Source organism: Larus michahellis, chromosome 13 (genome assembly GCF_964199755.1).
Source record: "Larus michahellis chromosome 13, bLarMic1.1, whole genome shotgun sequence".
Classification (NCBI taxonomy): domain Eukaryota; kingdom Metazoa; phylum Chordata; class Aves; order Charadriiformes; family Laridae; genus Larus; species Larus michahellis.
In genome coordinates, this window is record NC_133908.1 from 15,950,576 (window position 1) to 15,975,366 (window position 24,791).

The following is a 24,791-nucleotide window of genomic DNA, read 5'->3' on the forward strand; positions in this document are numbered from 1 at the left end:
TGTAAAGTGAAGGCAGGGCTGAGCTGGTGAGCTACGAAAAGAACCGCAGAGCCGTCATGAGAGAAGCGTGTCAGACAGACAGTCGAAGCTGGCTGGAAGACTAGAAGACCTCGAGCGATGCTGTGCTTTCCAGCTGTTCGTCTAAGCAGGATTCGTGTTCCTGTGACTGGGAGAGTTCTTTAGGCTTTGTACTTGTTACGACAGCCATGCTTTTCCTCATGTCAGTGTAAAGAAATAGGGTTTGAGATTTGACCTGTGGAGGTACACAGAGCTGGATTCGTTTGGGAAACTACAGGAGAACTTTTCTATTTTTCTGAGAAAAAGGTTTTAAAAAGCATATGGATGATCTGCAAGAGGAGAAAATACTTGAAAAGTTCCTATTAGTGTTGAGATTGAACTGTGGGGCTTTAATCCAATGGAAAAGGCTTCTTTCGGTGTGTAGGAATATGAAATGTGGGACAGGGAGGTTTTTCTGAAATACTTGATCTACCTTTGTAGAAAAGGAGTTTTCATTTGCTTGCCAACTAAAAGGTAAGAACTTCTCTAAGCTGGATTGTGGTCTGCTTTGTTGTTTGCTTTTTGCCTTACTTTGTTGTTAGCCCGTATTAAAGAATCCGAGAGATGATTGTGTTGATGCTTCCCGTGAGGAAAGAAGCTGCTATTAATAGAGCAACTTCTGGCAACAATTGAGGTTAGACTTTGTGGAATCGGAACTGAGGTTCTGCAAATAACCTGGGCTTGAACATGTACCAGTCATAAAGCTTCTCGTAAAGAAGATACAGACGTCTGTTGGCCTCTCTAGATGGATGCTGTTGGGTTAGTTGCTCTACGTCCCTGTTCCCCGGGCTGTCCTTTGTGGCGCTGCTGGAGTCAGGTGTCCCACTGCCACGTCCTGTTCCCTGCACCTCTCTGAAAACAAGCAGTCCCTAGAACGCGGTGCAGAGAAGACCCAGGCACGCTAAGAATGGCTGTGGGGAACAGTAAGTTGCAAGACTAACAAATGAGATGGGTTTATTTTGGCCCAGTGCCTTAGATTGAAAGGGGCTGGTAATAAAACCTCTGAGGCAGAGCTCCTGCGGGTTGTATTTGATGGTTGTAAAAGGTGGTTGTGGAAGGGGAGGAAGAAGCGGCTCACGCTGATGTATTGGTCGAAGCGCTGGCTTCTCAGAGTTACAACATGGGAGGCCACGTACTTCAGGCACGTACCGAAGGGAGGTGGATGTCGGGCATCGGATGCTAAGGTCGGATGGGCAATAATGAAGCAGACGAGAATGCTCTTTGAAAAGATGGAAGCGGATTAGAACCACTGTGGTATCTGTGTGCGTGGAGAAAGGGTAGCTGATGTTGAGAACTTAAGAAAATTGACTAGATACCGAGGACAGCAAATGCTTTTGGCATGGGCAACGCTTAGGGAAAGCTTAGCAAAAACATCTGAATTGTAGCTAAATGGAAGGAAAAAAGTATGAGAGAAAGAGGACAAGATGAGGAAAGGCTTCGGGGCCCCAGCTGGGCATGTCATGCCAGCCAGTTCTGAAGCTCAGAGGACCGCAGAGATTTTTGCTTTGGTCATTTCACTCTTTAATGCTGGTATATCCTCATTGCCATGAGAGAACTGCAGCCCGTGGTCGGGGGAGTTCTGCAGTTCAAAGTCCCATGTGAAATCCTTCATATTTGAGCCCAACTGCATTTTAGCAGGAGCCTACAGTGATATGCAACATCTGTGTATGGCATTGCTGAAATTCCTGATAAATGAGTTCCAGAGGCAACCTTCCCTTTGTGGGACACTTCACAAATTCTGCTGCACAAAAAGAATAAAGTTTATCAGCCTGACTCTTCGGTGGCTTGAAAAGTTGAGGAACTGGAGTCTTCTCTTTGGATGATGGGAGAGACAGGAGTCTGTTTGTCAGACACCGATGCGCTTGAGACTCCCTCGCTGTTGCTGGCAACCAGCGTGTCCCACAAGCTCAGCGTAATGGGAGGCACTGGGACGCTGCGGGGAACGACCTGTTACCAGTCTGTGCCTCGGTTTCCTCCTCTATGAAATAAGCAGCCTTTAAAATGAACGCTGGTGGTGAACTTCTCGGGATGTAGAGAAGGTGGCGATTGCGAACTGTAAAATATCATTGGAAGGTGGTTGAATTATTACAATACGAATGAATCCCCACTTTGTAGAAGGTCGGTTCTGTCAATCCCATCCAGATGTGTATCCTCGGGGTTTGTCTGAACAGGGTTTTCACTGCGTGGTGTTAATAGCTCTTACGCTGGCTCCCAGCGGGGTCCCACCCTTGTGCTTCACCTCCCTGTTTATCCACTTTTGCTCCCCTCCCACTGCTTTCTGGGTTTTTTTTTTCTCTATTCAGCTGTCTTGATTCAACAGTTTTTGGGGAATAAATCCTTCCTCCTTTCGTCTTATGGGAGAGAAAAATAAAAACCAAAAAAGGAGGGACTAGAAAGCTCATTAAAGAGAAATAGCAGGTAGGAACAGACCTGGAAATTTCTACCCCTGGGACTCTCTAGCAGCGGAGGAGCCGTGTGCGTTTTGGAATAGGTGAGGCAGCACAGGTTAACCACACCGGGAAGTCATCACGTGGCGAGGTGCTTGTGTTACCCAAAGTGGTCTGATATAAATGGTGAGAGGTGGGAGGCTCGGGGCTCCGTTCATACCCACGGCATGGAGAGACCTGGCACGGGCAAGCTCGGGTGTGGGGAGAGGGGGCTCGGGGGCTCTGCGGGGGCATCTGTCTGTCTGCGCTGCTCGGGCTTCTCCTGGCACGTACCGGCTGATTTCTAGTTAAGCTCAGGAAAAGGTTATGGAAGGTTTTTCCTCTTCGCTGGTGGTGAAGGAGGGACGCTGTGCATGTGCAGACGTGAAGGGCTGAAGCCAAGCACATCCTCCTCAAAATGTGGAATGTTACGGTGTCGTGGCTGCTGGCGCCGCAGCCAGCGCAGGAGACAACTGCCGCGAGCCAGCGGGGCCCTCATCCAATCCCAACTCCTTCTTTTGCCTGATTGTGTTGGCCTGAGCAAGTCAAATGTTACCCAATTTTCTGACCCAGTTCTGTTTTGTGCCTCCAGGACAAACTCTGTTATATGCTCCTGTCTTCTCAAATATGTGTTTTGAATGTGTTTGTGTGAGTTCCTGAACCATTTAATACGTGGGGGAGAGTAGTGTAACACTCAAGAAAAAAATTACAAACCTTCCAGTTGGATTTTTCTGTTTTCCCCTCTGACTTCCGTTTTCTTCTGATGACTTTACGCCAGCCAAAGCAATGTGTTCCCTTGTTTGTCCTGTAGCAGTGACAGGGATTTAGCAGAGTTGTGCCTTGGCGTGCCGGTGTAGGTGACGGCTGAGTGAGGCTCCCTGATGAAGGGTGTCCTGCATCGCCAAGCTTTCCGCGTGGCTTGGGCATTTCGTTTTGGGGTAGCTGCTGTGCTGTCGGGCTGTTTGAGATTGCTCAAAGATCTTTTAAATGAGGTGTTAAGAAAGAGGCTGAAAGTAAATCCCATGAGTTCGTGAAAAATTAGTTTTTGGAAAGCTGAGAGTGGTTGCTGGTGTCCAGGAGTGAGTCAGAAGGGAAGAGCTCGGAAGAGCATTCGGCGTGCGGCTGCCCATCTGCAGAATGGGAGGTGATCACATTTTTTCTCAATTTTGTGAAGTGGCTGAGAATCTATGGCTTCACTGTGGTGGAGCTGTAATTCAAAGATGCCACTTGCCACTGTGGTTTATTTATCCCAGTTTATAACATTCAGTTGAGAAATATCTCTTCCTTCCAACGTTTTGCTCGCCTGGTATTTAATTGTGCATTGGCTGCACGAGCCAGAACTGGCTCTCGACTTCACTGAAGCCACATTGATGTAATAGTTATGCTGTAGATGGATTTTCCTCTCCGTGCCGAATCTGGGACACCAGTCGGATAGATTCTGTTGGCCTAAACATCCGCTGAGCCCTTCGCTGCAGGGTCAAAGGTCTGCGCAGAATTGTGTGTGCATGAGAGCTTTTTTTTTTAATAACACAGCTGCTCTAAATAATATGTCTACGCAGCAGTGGGAGGCAAAAATGTACAGACCAAGATGGTTGGCTTTTGTTTAATGTTTTTAATTGGTGTTTGGTGTGCAGTGTAAATTTGCCCTGGCTGCCTTAACAATATTTGGCCAGATTTAAGTCTTTTCACTCTCTCACACCCAAATCACTGTAATTTCTCAGAAGAGCGTATTGCTTTAGATAAGCTTGCATATGTTGTGCAGTTGCGTTTCTGTGGCTAAATTACAATATCGCTTTTGCCTCCTGTGTGACCGTTGAGGCCAGCATCCCCGGTGCCTGCTGGAAGCGATGACCTGCAGCGTTTCAGGTGCTCGGTCAGGAGTAAACTGTTTGGCAGTTCCTCTGCTATTGCTAAATGGAAAATCACTTTCACTGCTTTTTAATGCTTTAATTTATTATTAGCTTAAGAAGCTTTTATTTCAGAAATGGAGAGGCTGGTGTTAGTGACTGCGCTGTAACTGCAGTCGCAGTGGTACGTATTTGCCCCTTCTCAGACCACGAGTGATTCCCTGGCTGAAATCTGCTCTGGGAGGAAGGACAACTAAAAGGAGTTATTTAAATAAATAAACGGTTTGTACTGAAGGCTTTGACTCCCCACACCTGCCCTGCCCGCTGTGTGGAAACGCCTGAGGAGAGCACCGTTCCCCCAGCAGGAGCTCCAGCGTGGCTGGGCTTTGTCTTATCTGTTCCAGTTGTGTTTTGCCGCTTGGAGTGGAGTTGCCATGGGCTTGTCCGCCACGGGAAAGGCTCCCAGTCACTTCCCCGGTGTTATATTTCTCTGGGGCTCCACCTGAAGATCAGGTCACTCCTCAGGAGCGGAGAGCAGTGTTTGAGCTGCTGGTCCGAGCTCTCAGGCCAGCGCGTGTGTGCCAGCTCGTCACCGCCTCCCAGGAAGGTGGAACTACCCCAGTTTGAGCCGCGCTTAATCATACGTGCAAATGGCCAGAAAAGGTGGAATTCTCTTCTGAGCTATGTAAATGCTGGACTGAAATGAAGCACAGAAAGGTGACATGCACTTTGCCTTTTTGTGAGGGAAATCACGAGTGCCGTGGCTTTTTGAGAGGGTGCGATGGAGGCTGTGTGGAAGGTGGAACTGCCGTTCCTCCCGCCCTCTCGAAGGTGTGTTGTGCTTGTTTCCCAAGTGAGCACTATTATGTATTTATAGAAGTCCTGATTTTCACAGGAACGGTTGTTGTTGCAGCTGTATGCAAAATAATGCAAAAGCAGCAGGTGAGGAAAGGGAAAGTGGATTAACAGCACAGCAATTCACGTGTTCTCCTGCTTGGGGAGTGTCTTCCTTGTCCGTGCTGGAGGGCGACCTTTTTTCCTGAAACAAAATTGGGAAAATCAGAGGTAACCATCCCAAAAGTCCACACAAAGGCTATGGAGGACCCGATGTTAGAAGGGAGAGAGGAAGCTGTCGTGGCGCTGTGCCGTATGAGCTGCGGAATGATGGAACAGCCTCCGGCGGGTCAGGAACCCGATGAAGCTGCAGGGGACAGACCCACAATGAGCAGAAGGTGTCTTCAGTGCCTCTGATCTCGCTTGTGCTGAATGAGCTCATTATTTAGATGCTCATAATGAATTAGATAAACAGTGAAATAATTAACAAAGCAGGCAATTAAATGGTTATTGCAGGGTTTAGAGCTGATTTTATTTAGATGAATGAGGTAGTTCATTCTGCCATTAGTTTCGCTCTAGCAAAAAGGATTTTTTTTTTTCCCCATTTTTGATGAATAAACACCACAAACAGAAAATGTAGCGTGGCTTTCGCTGGAGAGACAGCGCGATCACCTGCTCCCTTTACAGGGGGAGCATCAAAGGCTCTGATTCACGTGCAACTTCTGAAAATACTTTCTTGGTTTTCTTTAAATGCCAAAAAAATCTCAGGTTCTTTGATATGGTGGCAGAGATCATCACTTCATTGAGTGTTGATATATGACTTACTGTCTAATTAGATTACGTCTGTAACGCGGTTTTCCAGGTACTGTTAGAGTATGTACAGGAGCTGCTCTGCCTTCTTGCCATTCTCCGAGCTGCTCGCTCTTTTCCCTCAGGCAGTTTCAGGCCCCAGCTGTCAGCCAGCGGAGCGGCTCCGCTGGGACGCTCGTGGGTTCTTCCAGTACCCCTGGGCAGCTGCGGGACTCCAAATGCTTCCCGCCCAGTGACTGCATCCTAAACTGGAAATCTTTCAGGCTGGGACTTCTGGCAGTATTCCAGCGTCTTTTGCTGATCAGCGTACGTCAGCTTAACCGAACCTGACGGTCTCTTTGTATGTTGTGTGGCCTTTATGATTCTTACTCAGTACGGATAACTTATTAAGACTTGCAAGCTGTTTGCTTTAGCTTTCGTTCTTTCACGCCCACCACGAGCAGCCCACTGCCTCCCCCAGTGAAGAGAACGGCGGTTACCAGGGGTGAAAGCCCCTGAGCTCAGTTCTGCAGGTTTCCTCTGTCCGTTGCAGCGCAGCATCCAGCCTGCGCCAGGCTCTTGTATTCTGTGAGCAAATGCAAGGAGCGACTCACATTCCTGCAAAAGCTGACCGAGCTTCTGATGCTTAAAGGCATGTCACAGGTGCGATCTTTCCCTCTTTTTTTTTCTTATTTTTTTCTTTTTTAAAGAATAAAGGAAGCCATAGGAAGCTGACTACTCTGCACAGACCAGTACGGGAGCGGATGCTGCTGGATATACTCTATGCCTGATTTGGTTTTCTCTTTAAAGGCGTTACCAGAGATACAAAGCGCAGCTGTCACGTGAAGCCTGCCTTGGGAGAACACCATTAGTAAATCCCGAGCTGTGAGTTGTTTTTTTTTTAGCAATGTTAAATCAGATCAATCAAGGCAATTTTATTTCCCTGTCTCTTTTGCATGCTGCGTGTGCGCGTTCATCGGGCCTTTCCTTATTCAGCCAGCCCGGCCGTTTGGTACTTTGCATTCCCTAGCTCATCCAGCTATTTTTGGCTTCGACTGTTACCTCCCACTGCTCCCAGAACATCTCAGAGATCTAGAGTGGTGACTGGATGGGAAAAACACTTTTGTCATTTGTCATCATGGATTGCACTGTCAGGAGGCAAATTTCAGGCAGGAAACAAAGCACTTAAGCACACTCCTTAAGTGGCTTCTTGAGTATTTTTTTTTCTTTATACTTTGATATATAGAACACACAAAATAACAAATTTTCAAAGATTCTCCCGTATATTCTCCTGAATTCCTATTGCAAGCCTTTATACTAAGGAAAAAATTCCTGTAAATTTGGACAGAGACAGATGTATTAGGATAGCTACGCTGGTCTGTGTAGTCTATTCCAGTGCAAATTTTATACGTTACAGCTGTCCTCACATGGATTTTATTATTATTAAAAGTGGCTTCACTCCAGAGTAATTGCTCAGCTTTACCAGTGGTTTAATTTTATTTCAGGAGTGTTGTTTTCCCTTCAGGACAGAGTATTTGCATCAGGAGTTGCTGTGAGAAGCTGTAGCTGTAGCTTTCCTGCAGTCAGCCCCAGGTGATGTGCAGCTACAGAGACATCAAGAACTCGTCTGACAACCTGTCAGTGAAAGCAAAAGTTGGAGTCAGAAACTTCCTGAGAGTTTTTGGTATATTTATATCTTGCGAGAAGTCACTAGCGCTTTTTGTCTGGGGAGATCTTTGCAGGCAGTTCCTTTTAACTCTGTCTTGAAAAACCTGAACAATATTTTCCTTCTCAAGAGCCGAGAGACTGATCAGTGATGGCTCGGTTCCACTGGCTGCACAGCCCTGGATTTACAGATAAGTGAAAATGTATCTGTGGCTTTTTTCCCCTCTTCGCTAATCCCTAATTGGTATTTCTCCCTCCCTTTTGGCAGACGCTTTCGTGTTGGGGCAGTTGAGATGCGTTGGCTTCTCCTGGCCTGCTCCAGTGGGCTCCTGGGAGACACCTTTAGAGCAAGAGTTGGTTCTGCTGTCAGTTGCCTTCTGGGCTGTGTTTAGCCCTTCCCAGAGCTGCACTGCAGACGTGACAGAACGACAGTGGCGCCTTTCAAAGGTCTGGGCGGGGAGCCCTGGTGGGGGTGATCTCTCGCCGCCCGCTCAACTGGCTCTGCACGCGTGGACCTCGTACGGCTCCTCGCTCCTTCGGCCTCTCTGCTCCTAGGAGTGAAGCCGGCCGTGCCAATCGCATCTTTGCGCCTTTTCACCTGGTCTGATTTATATAAAACCGGGATAAAATAGTGTTTGTGAATTGATGTCTAACAGTTACCGTGAATGACAAAAGCCAAGACTTGATCTGGCATGCACTTCGTGTACTTGAGATCGCTTCTCCCAACCCGTGTTTTCTGATTAAAACCTTTGACTCCCCAGCTATTGTGCTGAGGCTGAAAAACGCTGCAGCTTTTTAATATCTCTAGATGGATTTTACGTTATGTTTGTGTTCTTTTTTTCTTTAAAGAAAGCAGTGAAGAAACAGAGGAAAGCCCAAGAGCTGTCTATATTTGATTTGCTTGGAAATGAATCGTTAATGTCTTCCAGGTGGACACCAAATGCTTCTGAAGTTGTCCATATCTGCACGCAGGGTAGGGAACCAAAACGAAGTGAAGTGCATGGAAAAGATCCCCTCAAGCCTGGCTCCTTGAAGAGCAAAGCGGTGCCTCTAGGAGCAGCTCGGGCCGTAGACAAGACCGCAGAGGTTCTCTTGATACGACGTTGTGGGTACTGTGGTTACCGCTTCTTCAAATCCTCTGTGTAGGGTTATGCTCTGTTGGAGCGGCTGGAAACCAAACGCTTGTCACTTTTGTTGTCGTGTGCATTTTACTAGCATCTGGAAGAGAAACACCTCCTCCTAAATGAAATGTCACAGGATTTAGTCATTGGATGGGGCAGATATTCTGATTAAAGAGGAGTGGCTGACGGCTCTGAGAGATCTGCCATCTCGCAGGAAGATGAAGTGCCGTACCCAGGTCCGTGTGGCATGTTGCAAATCTTTCGGATACAACTCTCCCAGACAGGTGGAGTCTTCCCACCTTTTTCACTTGCTGCATTCCTGACCGCTGCGTTGTGCGCTCGTGTGTTACACTGATGGCTTCCAAAGCCTTGCGGGTCACGTGCCCAGTACAAAACGGAAACGTGTTTGCAGACAGGTAGTGTAGATCCTGCTGACTCTCGTTTGCACGCTGCTTCACAGCAAGCGTTATTCTCTGAAGGCAGCTCTAATTTTCATTCTAGTTATTATGTACTTGTAAAGAAATGATGATTAGCAAGGCCTCTGATTTAGGAATGTGATTATGAGCCTCCCTCCAGCCCCTTCTGTTTTTTACCAGCATGACCTGGTGGCACCTTCCTCTGTAGGAAGCTAGTTTGGGACACATTACAATCAGAGCTGTGTATACTGATAAATGTTTCTTTTGTGGCATGCTTTTTAACTTTTTCTTGCAGCAGAATTGTCTTGTTGAAGTTCTACAGCTCGGCTGTTTTCATCTTCGTTTTCTTGAGGTCTTAAGTATGGTGGTGTGGCTGCACCCGAGACCTTTCTGATGTTGTGAGAGTGGTTTCTAAACAATTTCTAAACAATTTTTTACAGTAGTAAAACTTTGGAACGCAATATTTTAATTTAGCTGGGACAGAGGTTTCTACTATAGAGGTTGACTTCAGAATATTTCTGAAAGGGATGCGGGGCAGCCAGCTTCGTCTGTGTCACGGATGCTGTTGCTGCAGTCTGGGTTCACCACTGGGTGCAGTAATTACAGCTGTTGGTGTTCAAGTTTCTAAGCGGGTATTGTGTACGTGAGGGAATGCTGAAATTGAAGATGTGGACTAAATAAACGTCAAAGGCCTTTGAATCTGCTAGAGAGCCTGCCGTGATGGGTGCTTGCCCTCCCCTCAGCTGACGGAGGGTTTTGCCGGCCTGCGTAGGTGCATCCAGGGGCTCAGGAGAGGTGGCATCGCAGTCATGGAGGAACGTCTTGGCGAGTGATCTGTCCTTCTGGATGAGGAGGCACGACCTGTGCTAGGGCATGCTCACAAGAGGATGGTTGCGGGACTGCGCTCCCTCCAAACCGAGCTTACCTGGCAGGGCTGGTGAGGGATGACTGCTCCACCAGGAATGAGCGGCCCCGTGACCCGCCAGCTGACACGGGCGTGAATGAAGTCTCTCAATGAGATTGATAACACTGGAAACATGATGTCACTGTACAGACTTGTGCCAGATGTAGTCAGAATCCAAAAATACTGCTCCTGCACTGATGAAAGGGAGCAGGAGGAGAGGAGGCGGTCGATGTAAAGATGAGTTTGGTAGCAGCGGCACCAGCTACTAGAATAGATGGGTGTAAGGGGTGCAACGGTGACTGTGGGAAAGGAGCACCAGGGCTAGTGCAGGTAATGGGCAGTCCGTCAGCCGATGGCCCGGCATCAGCATCTTCCTTCTGTCTTTCTGCTATATGCCACACTTGGGTCTGAAGTAAGAGCATGTGTTGGTGCTTTTTTTTTTTTTTTTCAAATGATAATGGGTTAGCGATTTTAAATGCATTTTCCATGACTTCTACATAAATGGACACTCTTAGAGTTTGGTGAAAAGAAAAATGTAAATTAGGTTTTTGGATTGACTGAAGTGTCCTTATGAACTTCCTGGGTAGTCACCACACTGCACACCTTTCAGTAATATCAGTAGGGCTGCAGTCCTGGCAACACCGCAGAGCATATGGGGAACCAATTAATCCTGTAGATATTAATTAATAAACACTTTTCCTCTGGGGAGAACCTTTTAGCGCATCCGCTGTTTGGCCCAAGCTTGCACGCGTGCATGAACGGATAGTGAACGTGCTTTCCTGAATTGTCACTTGTGATTTCTCTTGGTCGGCTGGGGGCTGCCTCCTCGGGGCTGCTGCCGCTGGGCTTTTGGAGCAGCACTCTGCAGCTCGTGCTGAAGCCGTCTCGCGGCCACCAGCCTTCTCACACAGAACCCGTGTCAGCACATGCTGGTGTTCGCCATTGCCCTGCGGACTCTTGGCTGAGCCTGGCTGGCTCCCGGCAGTCGGTGGTCTCTTTGTTCGGAGAAGCACGCTTCACCGGTGGTGTGCATGAGGAATGATCAGCTCCGAAATAGCTATTTGAGGTAGTGACGCATATACGTACACTTGCGAAAGAAGAGCTGTTGCGTGAACGGGCAGTGTATTGTCAGCGCCTTCCCCTTACTATCCCACAGCTTTGTCTGCGTCCCTGTGGGACACTGCACTGACGCCAGCGTTGAGATGGAATGGTTAATCGACGCTGCAGGGCAATTCAGCTGAATTACAAGCCTCCATTCAATTTATCTTCTTTTAGAAAAAAGTCCGTTGGTCTGTCGGCAAGATCATATAGCTCCAAGAGAGACAACAGTAAACTGATGCTTGTGTTGTGGGATGGTGATGGATGGTGAAGACCTTAAAATCCCTCCACCTGGTCCTGACAACGAGTCCGTTCTCCTGTGAATCTTTTTTAGTAGTAACAAGACAGAAATGGTTTACAAAAGCTATTTGCTACTGACCATTTGAACTTGCTCGACTGCTGCATCTGCACAATGCTGCTTAATGCTGTAAGCAATGGTTTTCACTGGTGATTCCTCCTGCTCTGGCGTTGCTGCAGGTGTGAAGGTGATTTGCCTGAAGCAATTTGCTCAGTGATTTGTTCTGAAGTGTTGTTTTTTTTTTTTAACCTGTGTAAAATTCTGTTAAACTAATTATGTGAATATGTATCTATACTTGCTTACTTCCTGCTATATAAAGATATTGGAACACAAATGTCCTACGATGGTCACCTTCATCGCAAAACATGGCAGTGCTTCAGAACGGGCAGTGTGCCAGCGTGACCTTACCGGTAACGCATTGAGACACAAATACTCGAGTTAGTCTCTCTTCATGGTTTCTCAGGTTCTTCTTGTTACATAAAATACTCTTCATTAAAAAAATAATCTTATTTCTTGTGGTGTGTGTGCATCTCTTGTGGAAAAAGAGGAGAAATCTCTTCATTGAAGTTGTCAAAGAATACAGAGGCTTATCTGATGATCCTGCTTCCTCTTGGAGAAGTTCTGGGTGTAAAATGTGTTTATGATGACAAAGCAATTTTATCAGTTGTCTTTTAAAGAGCAGTAAGACTTCCAAAAGATTTGAAATTTAAATATCCTGTTTGAACTTCACAAAAGAAATAGTGAAGCGCCTCTTCGGTGCTTGTTCGCTGTGTGCATTTGTACGGCTTTTGCTGTCGGTTTTTCTTTGGGGACTTCCAAAACATCATTAGTACGGGACAACTTGACCTTCTCTAGCAGATACAATTAATTGTGAATCCGGCTGTTTTCCTGTGCGGTAGACAACTGGCAGAATGAGCGGAGGCGGTGGGGCTGGACCCAGACGCCGTATGAAGGGTGTGTTTCCCAGTCGTAGCCTCGCAGCGTCGTCCCCCACCGCCCTGGGAAGTTGTGCCGCTTCCCTGCGGTCCCGGCTGCTCCCGCTGGGCAGAGAAAACAGGCACCTCCGGTTTAAATGTCTCCTCTTCTAAAGAGCAGCAGGTTAGAGAAGGGCTTACTTCAGCAGCTTGTCAAAAAGCTTGAGATTTTTGAAATTAGTCAGCTAAGAATGAAGCATCTTTTATTAATGTTTGAGTATCTGTGGTCATGTCTGTATCAGTGTGATAGAACAGCTGCCACCTGCCCTGTTTCTCAAGGAGAAACTCTGAATAGGCCTATAAATATGAATAGTAAATAAATAAGAAATCATTGGGTTATTTCGGAACATGATTCAATGTTCTAAGCAGCGCTGTGCAGTACTCAGTCACTTCTGGGTGGTTTATGTGCTTTTCACTTCTTAATGAAGGACCCTGTTTTTCATTAGTACAATTTATATTTAGTGTCTTTATGGGTGTAGTTAAATATCACCTATCAAAATGTCACCAGTGCTTTTCAGACACATGTATAATCTTTTCTACTTAGTACTTGCTGCCTGTATCCTTAGCAGGGAAAATTATTAATCCCTGATGAGTGCGACTGAAACGATCCATGAAGTCAGCAGAAATCTTTCTGCCCCGTGAGCCGGCGGGCCGTGTTTGTGAGCCGGTGAACTGCCGCGCTCTGCAAAATACTATGGATCCAAAAGCACAATGCGTTAGGTCTACAAGGTTTACAAAGCTGGGATTAAGAACAGCTGTAATGTCTATGCTGAGGGTATTCAGAGCACGGTGACCCGTTCTGGGTTTCCAGCCACGTTTTGGATGTGTACTAAGAGCCCGTTAGAATACGTTGGGTGCCTTTAAGTGAACAATACGGTTATCCTTAGGTTTCCTTTAATTTTCTAAATGGAGCTGTACTCAGTTTAAACTTCTTGGCAAAAATATTTTTCTGGGTTTTTTTTTCTTTTTTTCTTGTGATCAGAGTTGATGATGATTCCGTACTCAGAAGTTGATTTAATTGCTGCGTGTGTGAACTGATAAATGGTGGGAAGCTGTAAATACTGATGTGTTTGCTCACTGTTGACACGGATAATTGAATTAAGTGTAGAGTCAGGCTGGTTTTCCCACCTGTGGTGTGTGAAGCGTTCATTGGTGTTTGACGGAATTTGCCGTTCAGGATGGCTGTCTTTGTCTTCACCCAGAGCTAGATGGTTCCGTTTGCTCTTCCTGACTGGCCGACTGTCAGCCCTTGCAAGCAAGACTTATTAATCTGGCTCCGTCTTTGTGCTGTGGTGTTCTTGTGCTTCCCTTGTGCCTCCTGCCCCATCCCGAGCTCCTGCGTGGGGTGCTGGGAGGCTGGACGTTTGCTGTGGGAGGTGGGTCGGGGTGCAGCTGTGCTCCCGGGGGGGTCTCAGGAAGACCCTTTCTGTCTTTTCCTGGGTGAGTCGCCCAGACGGCGGCGTGGAACAGTTCAGGCGCGATCAGTTCATCCTGAACGTCTCTGGAAGGGTCAGCAAGTCCCAAACCAGGCGTTGTACCGTTGCTAGTGAGCGTTCGTGTGTGTGAAATCCGATGCTGGGCTTGTGCTCAGATTTCTCGTATTTTATAATCTCTTCCCTGTCAGTAAGTACCAGTACAAGATACACATCTAATGAGAGCTTAGCAACAAAACCATAGTCTAGGCAAACCGTGTAAGAAGCCAAAGAATGACATTGCGTTGTTTGGAAAGCCTTAAAAAAGAATCTTAATATACTGCCGTGTGTGGAGAGAGCTACTGTTCATCAAAAGATTTATACGGTGAGACGGAGCAGTGTTAACATGACAAAATCAAAGACTGAAACATTTCTCTCGCGCCTCTACCCTCCTGCCCTTTTCCTACCACTTTTTTTTTTTGTGTGAGAGCCACTGATCTGGCTTTTACATGACACTTAACTCTTCCCATTTATGTATTCTGTCTTTTCTCAGTTTTTTCTCTTCTCCTTGTCCCTTTTCCCTGCCGTGCTTATTGTTCTGGTTTTCCCCTCCCCGGACAGACCGGCGCACTCGGTAATGCTTTCCTCCCCTGCCCATCTCCTCCTGGGGTGCTTCTGGCTCCCAGCCGTGCTGTTGCGTCTCCTTTCTGCCAGACTTCCTCTCTTCCACGCTTGCGTTTTATCTGTTGATAGCTATTGTGCTCCACAGTTTAACAAGTTGAGCTGTGGAGTATTATGGATTTCTGTCAGACTGTTCTTGAGGACATCTTCGTTTGAGAAGAATATCACTTTGAATGATGGGTTAGTCCAGATAAGCAAACCTGACTCGTAGGTTCAGCGGCACCTTTTTGGGGATATTTTTGTGCTGCTGGGGACTCTGGGAAAGAACTAAAAGGCACCGCACTCGCCTTAGAAAACAGGGTAAACCCAAAAGCTGAAAGCCAAAGGAGGATGAACGCCGCTAGTGCACGTCTCTGCGGCCGTTCACAGGGCGGTGCGGAGGGTGAGTCCTGGAGGCAGGAGCAGCGCTGATGGTGGGGTGTTCACTGCTGGCGGGGGCTCGATCCTGCTAAATTTGTACTGACTGAGTCTGTCCAACTGCTTAAGAAGAGGTGGGTGGGATGACTGGCTGTTTGTTCTTTGATTCTTCGCGAAGACTTGGAAGAAAAATAAAACAACTTCATTTGAACTCTGAGAAACAGCTGTGCGTATAGATGATACAAGGGCTGCCGATTACGGAGAACTTGGCTCCTCTAGTGCACTTACGGGAGTTTCACTGTAAGATCTGGCTTATTTCTGCCGAAATTGTGGTAGTGGAGGTGGCTCTTATGGAAGCAGTTCCTTTTCTATAAAGGCGAGAAGGCAAGGCTGGGTACCTGGGTGCCGCGTGTTCTGCCAGAACAGGTGAGAACGGCATAGCTTGTACGAGCCTAATAACAGTAACGAAGGGAGGCGAGCGCGAGAGGCTGGTTTGCGTGAAAGCAGGGTAGGCGCTGCTGCCAGCGCACACGCGGGGAATAAGGCACTCTGAAGAGTTCTGGCCAGGGTATGAGCAAGCTGGCTAGGAGTTAACTAACACACCGTATCCTCTTTGCAGCCTCAGCTTGGCAGGGCTCCTCTGGAAAAATTAAAGATTCCCTTTCCCGGCATAAAGCACCCCCAAGGAGAGGGCGTTAGACACAGCTGTCCTGGCCCTGGGCTGGAACGGCGATCTCGCAGCTTGTCTTGCCAGCTGTGGGGAAGTACAGCATTCGGAGCGTGAATCCCATTTTCAGACTGATGCTTGTTAATAGCAAGTCCTTAATTTCATCCTGTATGATCTTTTCTTGATATCTGTGTCTAACTGAGGAATGACTCTCTGAGGACCTGGTTGAAAGCGACTTAGATTGCTGGCTCTAGGGCAGCGTCTTGTCTTAACTTTTATTGTGTTTGAATTCCATTGTGAAGTGCTGAACAAAAGTACATCAAAAATAATAATAAGAAAGATACTATGTAAATAATTGTGTGGTTGGCAAATATGGTGGATTTTACGACTCGGGTGTTTTAACCCAGGAGTGCTGGCTGTGTACACGGCGCAACAGGAGTGCGCACAGGAAGATGCGTGTTTCCAGCCAGCGTGTGGAACACTTGGCCACAGCTGCTGTAAAATGAAAAAAAAAGCCAAACACATTTAACTAAGAAATTGAGAGCTATTTCACTTTACTAGTGAAGATATATACCTCTGGGCAAGTGACTTCCACCTTAGCTTAAATGACTTCTCCTCTCTGAGATTCATGCTCGTCGTGCAGTAATGGCTGTCCCTGCCAAATGGCCTGGCTGTCGATATTTAGCATTCTTATTATACACTGAATGGATTCAGTGGTTTCCCCTTAGTTTTCTAGGTGTCAGTGCCTGGATAAATGGTCCTCATCTCTTCTTTTTTCCCCTTTCTGTCAGTCACTGGGCATGAGCACCTCTCCGTTATCAGGTTTCTGATTAAACAGGAACATGTTACTTAGAAATAATTAGGTCCAACCTGTTAAGTGGGTAGCAGAATTTTAGCATGTAAGTTTTTCTTACTTGCACCACTCACACTTGCTGTCTAAAAATTAAAGCAGAATGGTTGTGTCTTGCCAGCCCGCAGCTTCCTGGCATTGGGACTAGTTAAACCTTTTATCTGTGAGGCCGAAGGGTTTTCTGTCGGCTTTCCATTACACCTTTAGGCACTCGAGCTGTGCTCAGATCGCCCCTTCTCCTTGTCTTTGAGGTGAATAGCTTGGGCCTTAGGGCTGGACGAGGGACCTCTCTGATCCTTCTCTCTGCCTGTCTGTTGGCAGACCTGCTGCCGCGTGCCCGCGTCCCTCCCCGCCAGCGGCCGGGAGAGCGGAACGGGTTCTCCTGGTAGTGACCATGCGGATGCCCAGCGGGGATGATGAAATGGTCTTACTCGGCATTTCTCTAATATACAAGTGCTGTCTCTCATCCTTTTCTTTTTTTTTTCCCTTCATTCTGCTGGTTATTGCTAGCTTAACACCGGCTTAGCAAGTCTCGCTGCTCTCCTTCCAGTCTGAGGGAGGACTGTCCATGTACAAGTCAGGGTTGTTGAGATAAATAGAGAATGTGTGAAGTAAACAGGCTACTGGCGGGGGGAAAAAGCTATTGGTAAACTCTCTGGGGTAGTTGAAATAGCACAGTAACTGCATCGCACTTGGGAAAATTGTCTTTCTGCTGGGATCTCTTCCATTTGGAAGATTTACAGCAGATGGAGCGGCCTCTGGCTTTGTTGGCTCGTTTGTGTCTTTTGGTGTTCAAACGGACTTGTCGTCATCCAGAGACCTCCCGCACAGTTTCTTTCCTGCTGTCACATTTTTGCTCTCTGGGGTCAGATAATATTGAGAGCGGGGCCTCTGTCAGAGGCTGTTCACACGTTTCCTGCGATGTTTTATTTGGACGGTGGCTTTTGGTGTGGGGCTGGGAGGGAAGGGGGCGAGCTGCAGAGGGAGGCAGCAGAATGTGATTTAACGTGGGTGATCCCTCGGGGAGCTGTTTGGACTGAAGCAGTCCTGCTGTCTTGTTGCCAAGCAAACCTGCTTTGGTGCTTCATAGTGGGAGACGTTGGCAAGCATGTTCCTTACGAGGCGGGTGATTAGATTTATTGTCAATCACTTTGTATTCCCTAGAATGTGAAATAATTTATTTAAGAAATGGCTTTCTTGGAATGCAGGCTTAAAAATTCATCAGTGATCTGTTTGTTCTGCCTCCCTCAAGATTATAAAAGCTTTTTTTTTTTTTCCATTTTGTGTTGTGGCGGTGTGTTTTGCTACAAAAAGGCATTTTTGTTCCATAGTTCGGATCTACAGGCAAGACTGTGGGTGGGTGAGGGGATTAGTTCAATTTAACATGGTGCGATACGGCTGCTGGGACACCCAAATAATGTTCCCGTCTTGGTTGTAATTCAAAGGATGCAGAGATGGTCTACATCTGCCTTGAAGTTAAAGGCAGTTCTCTAAGGTGGTTTTGTAGCGGTACACGTAGGCGTGCGTGTGTTAGCCTGAATCTGGCAGGTTTGGTTTAAGGCAGCGGCGATGTGTTGGAGTGGCCGGGGTAGAGTCTGGGACACAGGGACTGCGTAAGGAAACTCGCTGCTGTGCTCAGCCAAGCTGACGGCTCTCTTCTTTGTCTTAGATGGAGGACAAGCTGTTGTACTTCTGACTCCTATGTGCATGTAAGTTTCTGGACTTGATGTCTAGTAGTACAGGCATCGGTTTAATTTATGACCCAAACTCTGGGGGGGGTTAGAAGAAATGAAAGCAGAATGCCTGTCTTGCAGAAAGGAATGTACAAATGAGCCATCCCACACCACCCTTAGTGCCAGCGTTGTAGAGGCAGCAGGTGGAGACGAAGGAAAAAGCTTGCTGGAAAACTGTAATCCATGATGTAACCTCATCCCACTAAAAGTCTCCCTAATTTAGCCTTGGTTAGTTCATCTGAAAGGCTCCAGAGAGGAAGCAAGTGGGATCTGTGCTGGGCTTGGTCAACGATTAGGCACGCAGATTTGCATTGTGTTTGTCTTTGGGAGGTAGCTTGGCAAATCACAGTGAACTCTCTGTACAAATCTTGGTGAGAAACAGTCATTTCCTGCTCATTTAGTATGGTTTCCTAGTGGGCAAACCTGCCAGACAAACACTAGCCGTGCTGTTGACAGCTAAGAGAGCTAGGGCTAGCCCTAACACTGTGTGTGCCAGGTGTTCTTTCTTCTTTATCATTTTCATATTAAAAATAATGGCTTGTGATTCTGTTTTACTACTTGATCTTGCTGAACCACGGGGGGAGGAAAAGGGCTTGTGTCTAAGGGACTGAATGATGAATTGTGAGACCCCTGTCGGATTCTGGGGTTTACCACAGACTTCTTACATCAGGCTCTGAGTCCTGGGTTCACCCCACGGCTTTAATGCTTCCTTGAAGTGTTTGGTGTCATTTCCCTGCAGAATGGGTGGCAAGAACTGGATGTGTCCAAGGAGGTGATTTAGTCTGTAGGAGGTTTGAACTGTTCTCTGAAGCTCTTAGTCGTTGTCTTGACTAAAGAGGAAGAACTAAGTTCTTGTGTGTTTGGATACTTTTCTACGCTGCCTGAAGATTGATGTTGTGAATTTGAACCTATTATGCCTCCCTTTCCCTGCCTGGAAGATGTGTGTCCTCACCCTTCCCTCCCGGGAGCCGTTTAGGTCGGCAGCCCGCTCCGTCACACTGCAGCAGTGTTGCCCTTCCGCAGTACAAAAGCCACTAGTGATGGTTTTCTTCTGAGAATCAGTGGGCATGCGCGATTTGCTGAGCGTTACCTTTAGTGCAGTGGGACTGATTAACCCCTGAGTTTTAAGCATATATTATCACATCTGTTGAAGTTGACTGAGATGTAATGTCTTGACATCTCTGGTTAACAGCCAGTCGATCTGAAAAGCAGGGCAAGGCAATACAGAGCCCTGAGAGACGTCTTACTTGTCAAAGTGACAAATTGCCCTTTCTGATTCAAAGGATCAGCTTGCATAGCAGAGCTAAGTAGCTCCTGGAGAAAGGGGAGGAGAGCATGGGAAAATACCCTATTTGTTTAGGCCTTCCCCGTATTTTTTGTTGTTTGTTGCTCTGAGTTGAAGCTCTTTGTTTTCTTTCGTCTGAAACAACAGCAGGTTGAGAGGAGCAAAGCCTCTGGGATTCTGCCTCTCCCACTTCTCGTTCTTATAAACTGTTTACAATCTCCTTCGGTTTTCTAGCTTTGTACGGAGAAGTTCAGTGGGTCAGCTTTCCCTTTAGCTTCATCCATCATTCCAGTCAATTAGAAATAGTTGAGGGCCAATTGCCCGGTCTTCCATTAACTGAGACACTTCAGATTGTTTAAAATAGCATAAAAGCCCTCTTTGTTGACCGTTGGGCAAGCACTGTAGATTTCCCCGTTGATGGGCAGTTACCGCGTGGCTGAACAGAACCCCAGTGTGTCTTGCAGTACGTGAGGGATGAATATTACTGCTACGGGCCTTGTCTGGGTTTTGATTCCTTCTCCTTCACCTCCGCCTCTTGCTTTCCCTGAAAGGTGTGATGCCTTCAGATGGTGAATTGCCATGCCTGCTTGCAAAAAAAGCTGCTCTTTGTGGCTTTTCAAAACTTCTGTAGTTGAGGGTTTTTTTTTCGCTTGCTGAAATGTTCCTTTTTAACCCTGGTGCTTTAAAAGCTCTTGGCGTTATTTGGTAGTTGCTGGTCGTGTGTGTTTCTAAGGGACAAAGGAAGCGTGTAAGTGTTCGGGAAACAGTTAGCGCATTGTGGTGTGTGGCTGAGTTCATTCTGGTGCCCCATGCCAGGACAGCCTGCTTTCACCGAGGGCTAACGCTTGCCTTGCGCTCCGAACTGACCAGCCTTAGGGTAGCGCTCGTGGGAGAGCTCTGACGGAGCCTGGGGCTTGTCGTAGGCTGACGTGTTTGGGTTCACACTGAAGTGAGCTGAATCCATTGTATATGTACATAGATATATATATTTATATATATGAAAACCCCATTTTGTTTCATATGACGTTTAACCAGAGAATAGGAGATCACTTTATATATGGCAAACTAGATATTTATATATTTCCCATCTTAAAATCATTGTCTATCTTGCAAATTCTCTTTCCAGTGTTACACGCTGCCTAGGTTTTGGCACGGGGTAGTCCATGCGCTTTTTGGTGTTTGCCCTGATGGTGAAGAGTTTGGATAGGTATGACTGAAGTTGTGGCTGTGCCGTGCCTGGAGGGGTTCAAGGCCAGGCTGGATGAGGCTCTGAGCAGCCTGGTCTAGTCGGGGGCGTCCCTGCCCAGGGCAGGGGGGTTGGAACTAGGTGATCTTTAAGGTCCCTTCCAACCTGAACCATTCTGTGACTGAGCACCTGGGCTTGGTGCTGCAGACCTGGACCTTGCCATGCGTTTCGAACAGGAGGAGTGGAGCATGTGTCAGTCCTTAAATGTAAGGCCTCTGCCTTCTTCCAGAAGGTTCCTGGCCTTGCAGCAGTGCAGGCACTGCGATGTGAGGCCTTACCTGCTTCTCTGTTCCTGAAGCACGATCTAAAAAGAGTAAGACAGTCTTCCCTACAGCTGCCTCTGGGATGATGCAGGGCCCGTGATATACGTGTGCTGGTTAGCTTGGATCCCAGCTGCTGCACTACTGAGATGCACAAAAAGCTGTCTGCACAAGGGATCTTCAGGCTGTGATGAAAGAAAGGGAGGTCTGACAAGGCAGGAGAATGGGATGGTGACAGATTTGAGAGTCTTCAGCTGCTGGGGAGCTGGATCTGTTATTGGAGAAAGGTCTGCCAGAAATGCATCAAGTTCAACAAACTCCACCAGTCATTTTCTTCCTCTTTGATGTCCTTTGGGATGCCAATCTGATGCAGATCTCAAGATAGCCTTGTTGGCTTGATGTGTTCCTGCAGACTTGCCTCCTTTGTCTTCCTTTCTCCTTCGCGTGCTTTCAGCAAATAGCAAGCTTGAGGCCGTGACAGAGCTGGAAGTGTGGACCTAAGCTGGAAGGAGAGCAGTGGGGCAGAACGACGGCATGAGGCTTGACTGTGACGAAACTGATGTTTTCCTGCTTTGAACTTATAAATAATCTCATGTTTCGCAGAGGTTGCAACTTCAATAAGTAATTTATACAAAGAGTATTAGGAAGAGAGAGAATCCACACTTAATTCAGTTAGCATTGTTGTCCAATGCCATTAATTATGCCCAGACTTGTCATGTGTTTCACAGGAGTTGATACACTTGAGCTTTGCCTGTGCTGGGGTCGACTGAGGACGTTTCCACTGGTGGAGAATCCAGCCCTTGTGCTTTGCGAAAACCTTCAGTTTTGGTATCTGATGGTAGCCTGGAGTAAGCAGTAGCCTGAAGAGCCTGCGCTGCAATCTGCTGAACAAAGGGCATCTCTGGGAGAACGGGGAGTCGATGAACGTGGTTTTCCGTGGTTTTGAAGAAGGGGCTGTTTTGGTGGAAGTAATCGTCTCCTCCTGCAATTTTATATTATTTCCAGACTGTTTTAAATTGTTTCATAGACAGAGAATAAAGAACTTTGTTTACTGTTTTAAAGTAGGATGTCTGATTCTCCTGGGGGAGGTTATTCTTTTATTAAAAAAAGATATAATGTAGCCGCTTTGATGGAAATATAACTCTAGGAATTGAAATGGTGATGATTGTAGAAGCTGGAGTATTCTAATGCAAAATAAGCCCTAGGAGATATGTGCCCTAAATGGTAAATCATTCTGGTTTTTAACAAAACAAAAATTACTGTTATTTTATGATTCTTTCTTATTTTACAAGGTCTTTAGCTGTTTCATCTGCACTTAACTTTTACAGGCTGAGGATAAATTGATTGTTGTTTTGCTTTTTAAATAGCTTGGCTTTTTAAAACCGTGGTGGAGATGCAAGCACAGATCAACAGGATTCATTTGGTTCCAAAAAAAGCAGGGAGAAAAGCCATGATTACTGACACAGTGTGCAATAATGCGCTTGGAGTCTGTTCTCATAATTTGGTGGTGTTTTGTAATGTTCTTGGAAGGAGACAAGGATTATTATTTGAAAGGGACCTCATGGATAATGCTTAGCAATTCGGGGGGGGGCGTATCACAGAATGGTCAGGGTTGGAAGGGACCTCTGGAGATCATCCAGTCCAACCCGCTGCCAAAGCAGGGTCACCCAGAGCAGGCTGGACAGGATCTGTCCCCGGGCACCGCTGAAAAGAGCCTGGCCCCGTCCTCCTGACACCCACCCTTTAAGTATTTGTAAGCGTTGATAAGGTCCCCCCTCAGTCATCTTTTTTCCAGACTGAAGAGACCCGAATCCCTCAGCCTTTCTCCATAAGAGAGGTGTTCCAGTCCCCTCAGCATCTTGGTGGCCCTTTGCCGCACCCTCTCCAGCAGTTCCCTGTCCTTCTGGAACTGGGGAGCCCAGACCTGGACCCAGCACTCCAGGTGTGGCCTCCCCAGGGCAGAGCAGAGGGGGAGGATGACCTCCCTCCACCTGCTGGCCACTCTCTTCTTGATGCCCCCCAGGATGCGCGCAGGCAGGGAACTACTGGTAGGGTTATTCGTTAGGGGTGTCGTGTTCCAGCCCTGTCTGGCAACTTGTGTTTAACTTTGAACAATTAGGCTTACCTGCCAAATATTTGGAATCTGAGATGCTGAAAAAGAGCAAAAGAGCGTCTTAAAAACTGGCTCAGAAGCTGAGCACAGAGGAAGGTGGTTGAGAGGTAGTGTGTCCCGGTTTCTGCAATTTGTGATGACCTAAAATCCTTCATGATGGAAAGTAAAAACAGATAAAATCTTTACATCTTTTGTATGTGAATGTTAGCTCGTGACAACTCCCTAAGTTAGCAATGTGGAGAAAGTGCTGGTTTTGGAGATCAAAGAACCACCTTCTTAAACTAATTCAGGGAAGGGTAAACTGGATGATGTGCTGTCCTCTTTGCTCCCGTGCTGTCCTCGGTAGCGCCCATAATAAGAAGGAAGACGCAAGAAGATGCAGTCTCGTTAGTTGTCTGTGTTGGGTTAGCTACACTGAACTTTGCAAGCTTTTTCTTTCCGGTGCTTAGGAGAGTCTCTTGCTAACAATTTCTCTTGCAGGAATGCAGATCTGTACCTCATCTCCCTAAATCTTCATCTGAGAAGCAGCCAGAGGATAAAAACTAGCACAGTGCTCATTTAAAGTCAATATGCTCTAGTTTGCAATTTGCTCGTGTTTAAGCGCCCAGCTTTAAAGGTTTCCTTTGCCCACAGGCAGGCTGAATACAAAGGGAGACTTTATTTTTTTCATAAAGAAAAAGTTGTGCAAAAGCACAAAGAGCAAAATATTTCTTTCCACCTTCCATCTCCTCAGGTTTAGTATCACAAAGCAGAGTTTGCTTGTGAAGATTCTGGAGGGGAACAGGGACATAAATTCATGTGGTCACCTCAAGATGCAGCTAGAAATGAGGATGACGGATGAGATGTGTGTGTGTGAGAGGAGCGAGAAGGTCCCGCCTTGAAGCAGTTTTGGCATTCAGTGCCTTGGAGATGACGAGGAGGTTTACAGGGACAAGTTGTAATGGAAAAAAACCTCTGCACGTAACTAGTTTCCTTGCTGTTGGCAAGGCTGGGGTTGCACAAAGATGAATAGATGTTCTGAGTCTTTACTGTATTGCGATATTGTGTAAAATCTTCTGTTTAGAGGGAGGCTTTCCTGTGGGGTGGGGAAAAGGGAGTTGCAGTTAGAAAGTGCTATCTTCAAAAAAAAAAAAACGTGAAGGGATTAATGTATTTTTCCCAGGAGATAGTTTTCCTTCTGAAGCTGTGGGCAGAAGACACAATCTGACACCTGAACCATAAAGGATGCAGTGTGTATCGTAAGTCATTGGCCAACGTACCGCGGAGTGGAAGGAGTGATCTTTAGGATTTCAGAAGCCCTGTTCTCATCGATTGATCCTGTAGCCTGAGTTATTCTGTGGTTTCAATAGAAATGGAAGTGGTGTCTGCTTATGTCACCTCTGGTGGTCTGGCTTGCGTTACCTTTGAAGGCTGTCCGTGTTGCGTTTTGACCGAGGTGATTGCCTTGAGGCGCATTGTCGTGGTCTTGGTTAGTACTAGCGCTTCCCTGAAAACGAAAGCGGCTTCCTAACTGAACTTCCAGTGCCAGAATACCGCTGTAAATAAAGGAGACTGAACAGGGGCAGCTGGGCTTGTTTCAAAGCAAATTACAGATCACACAAGGACTAAACGTCACTTTTCCCTGTGGAGCTTAATGGGACCTCAGCACCCTGCTCCTGCTCAGCAGCATGAGGTCACTCCGAAGGATACTGTCCTGCAGCTCTCGCAGCAAGCGTGGCACAGCAAAGGAGGCAATCCGGAGCTCATCCTTGGGATGAA

At 46.9% G+C, this 24,791-nt stretch overlaps 1 protein-coding gene across 15 annotated transcripts in view; it reads left to right on the forward strand.

Annotated features, from left to right (window-relative positions):
• The window catches only part of ARVCF (ARVCF delta catenin family member), a 269,139-nt gene that overhangs the window by 152,224 nt on the left and 92,124 nt on the right, over nt 1-24,791 (forward strand). The window contains exon 1 of one of the 15 annotated variants that reach the window (XM_074606719.1): nt 10,332-10,389. The exons of the other annotated variants lie outside the window; for them this stretch is intronic. The gene's annotated coding sequence lies outside the window, so the exon portion shown is untranslated. Of the gene's footprint in view, nt 1-10,331; nt 10,390-24,791 lie in introns of those variants that run through there. 15 annotated transcript variants of the gene reach the window in all.